The 3,127-nt window shown below is 40.0% G+C and overlaps 1 pseudogene; it reads left to right on the forward strand.

Annotated features, from left to right (window-relative positions):
• Window positions 1-1,788: 1,788 nt before the first annotated feature.
• On the forward strand, window positions 1,789-2,454 carry LOC149267244 (laccase-5 pseudogene; annotated as a pseudogene).
• The last annotated feature ends 673 nt before the right edge of the window (window positions 2,455-3,127 follow it).

A 3,127-nucleotide genomic window follows, 5' to 3' on the forward strand; every position in this document is an offset into this window, starting at 1 on the left:
TAAAGCAACTTGGGACCAAAGTTAAAAAGCGTGAGGATGAATTGAGGAAATTAGAAACCAATTTAAGTGAAGTGAGTAGTTCTCTGAGTGACTTGGAAAGAGAGCTCAACAAATGTAACTTTTCTTCAAAAAGTGATGGGAAGGCAAATTCAAATCCATATTCACACAGCGTTGAAGATACTTTAGAGGAAAATCAATAGATAGGGAATCACTGCAGCTTCCCTTTGGCTTCATTTAAGTAGGGTGAATGTTCAATCAAGAAAACTCCCTATCATACAGAACGTGGTTGGAGTTGTTGCCTTGTTAGGGAAAGTAGAGGATGATGCCATCAATTGCGCATTATCTGAGTATGTGGGAAAGGAGAATATGCTCGCAATTTTCTGCAAGTCTCATGGAGGGGTTGAAGCACTTGAACTGTATGATTGCTATGGTAGCATAAGGACAGAAAGAGGTCTTCATGGGCTAGAAAGTGCCCAAAAAGAAAAAATTAATGGAAGGTTCCGTGTGATTTGCCTTGAGGACTTAAGGTCTTATGAGGGGGGCTTCAATGTTGGTGATCCACAAAAGAAACTGATTATGGAGGATCCAAAATCATCAGATGGAATCCTCCCTGGAGGATATATGGGAGATGCTGTAAATATGATAAAGTTGGATAACGAGGATCTATACCCTTAAATTTCGTCAGTGATTGAATTGAGAGGAACATTATTTTTTAATCTTTTCTCATATTTGTAAGTCTACAAAACAAGAAAGCACATGAATCAATCCATATCTTATATAAGAGATGGGGCTATCTCATTGGGTGGAGGCATGTTGAGGAGAAAAGGTGTTATTGAATATGGAAATAGGGACGAAGTTGCTATGAGCTTTCCGACTACTTCAGTGAAAACATCGCTCTTTACCTCAGCAAAAGCAATGTCGTCACGCTTTTAGCTGCGAGTTGATATCGAAGAAAAAATTGCAAATGAAGAATCACTAGAGTGAAGTCTCTAAGGAAGTGGTGAAGGAGAAGATAGCCAAATGCTATTTTGCGGAGCAAACGTTAAAAAGGATAAATACTGGAAGAAGCAGAGAAAGAAGCGCATGTCGTCAGCTGTTAAAATCCATGACTGAAGATTTTATTGACATTTCTAAAGGAGATATTTTAAATGAACTTCCCGGTATAGGAACCTACACTGAGATGTTAAGGCCAACATCCCTACAAGAGACACTTTTCACAGAAATACATGAAATAGTTCATATGAAAAAATTCCACCTGTTCAAATGTGAAGTTGGAGATGATGATATCAATTGCTCCATACATCCTTGTCTTCTCAAAGATCTGGTATTCATTGAAAAGTACTGGGGGGTTAACCATCCTGACCTTGGAGTGGGCCACAATTGAAATTGTATCCCTTTAACAAGGAGATTTCTTGAAGGAGAAAATAATTACAATCAACAGTGTGTTGAAAAAGAGTATAGCATGCCTCAGATCCAAAATTGTACTAAGAGAAAGGTGGTGTAGCCAGTCTATGTTTATCAATCTCATGTACATCTAAGAAATCAAGGAGAGTTGAAGTTTCATGGAGAGAGGACAAAATTGGTGATGTTTTTTGAGACTAAGACTGTGTTATGAGTCTATGCATTGCATTAGCTTAGAGTGTAGCACACATAGGCTACGCGGCGCATTGGGCGCTCCTCCACAGCTCATTTTTTGCACTGATGCGACACACTCACCAAGCGCGGCGCGCTGGGAGTGCGCGTGCGGCACAGAGCCCCAAGGCCAAAAAATCATCTGGAAAATACTACATGGCTGCTCGAGTCTACAACAGCGCACCAAGAATTCCATTCAACAATTCCACCATGACAGCAACACTGGATTACAAGTCCCATGACGAAGATACCACTTCTTCCAATTCGAATTCCCTCCCTATCGTGCCTCTTCTCCCTATATTTAATGATACCCCAACTGCTTTCAAATTTATCACAAAGCTGAGGAGCCGGAAGGCCTCGGTTCCTCAAACAGTCAACGAAGAGATGCTCATTACAATTGGATTAGGACTCCATAGCTACCCAAGCAATTCCTGTGCAGGACCCAATGGCCAAAGATTGGTCAGAAGAATGAACAATTTTTCATTAGTTTTGCCACAGAATTCTGCCATGCTGCAAGCTCTGTTCCATAACATCAGTGGAGTTTTCACCAAAGATTTTCCAGATAATCCTCGACTGCCATTCAGTTACACTTCCCAAAATCTGCCAGCCAGTCTCTTAGAAACGCAGTTGGGCACTCGAATAAAGGTTCTCAAATTCAATAGCACTGTGCAAGCGGTGCTTCAGGCTACAGGTCTTGTTACAATTGAGAGCCATCCGATCCACATTCATGGGTTCGATTTTTATGTTATAGGGCAAGGATTCGGTAATTATAATCCTGAAATTGATCCGCTTGACTTCAACCTCGTTGACCCTCAAATGTGAAACACCATTTCAGTTCCTACAGGTGGATGGGCAACAATAAGATTCATAGCAAACAATCTAGGAATTTGGTTGATGCATTGCCATCTAGACAGCCATTCGATTGTAGGTCTGACAATGGCATTTCTTGTGTATAATGGAGCAGATGGAGACATATTCTACCTGACTATAAGAAGATTAGATATTATGAAATAAATATTCCACCAGGTCATGTCAGCTACTAGAACATGACACCAAAGGAACAGATGGAGAAGTGACTACCAACTGATTATACCAAGGAACTATTTGATGCAATGAATAAAGATTTTCGCCAGAAAGGAAATGATGTTGGAGATATGATTATTGATACATCCGCATCAGATCATGGAAACATTTGAAGATTGCCTTACACTTGCAAAGAACGCGATAGTGCATGAAAATACAATGCCGGAGACACCACTTCATAGCCTTGGCGATACCTCTACTGATAGATATAAACAATATCCAAGGAAAAAGTGAAAATCATCATCAGTTGTTTGTCTGAGCATTCATCGAATTGATATGGTCGTTAATAGTGATTCTGTTGCTCTGAGCATTCATCGTATTAATATGGTCGTTAATAGTGATTCTCAACATAGTAGAAAGACTTGCTTATGATTAACGGTCATGTTAATGGTGCAAATGAATCGTCAAATCA

This window comes from Pinus tabuliformis, chromosome 6, assembly GCF_031772625.1.
Source record: "Pinus tabuliformis cultivar Carrire ecotype Pingquan chromosome 6, CPIR1, whole genome shotgun sequence".
Lineage (NCBI taxonomy): Eukaryota > Viridiplantae > Streptophyta > Pinopsida > Pinales > Pinaceae > Pinus > Pinus tabuliformis.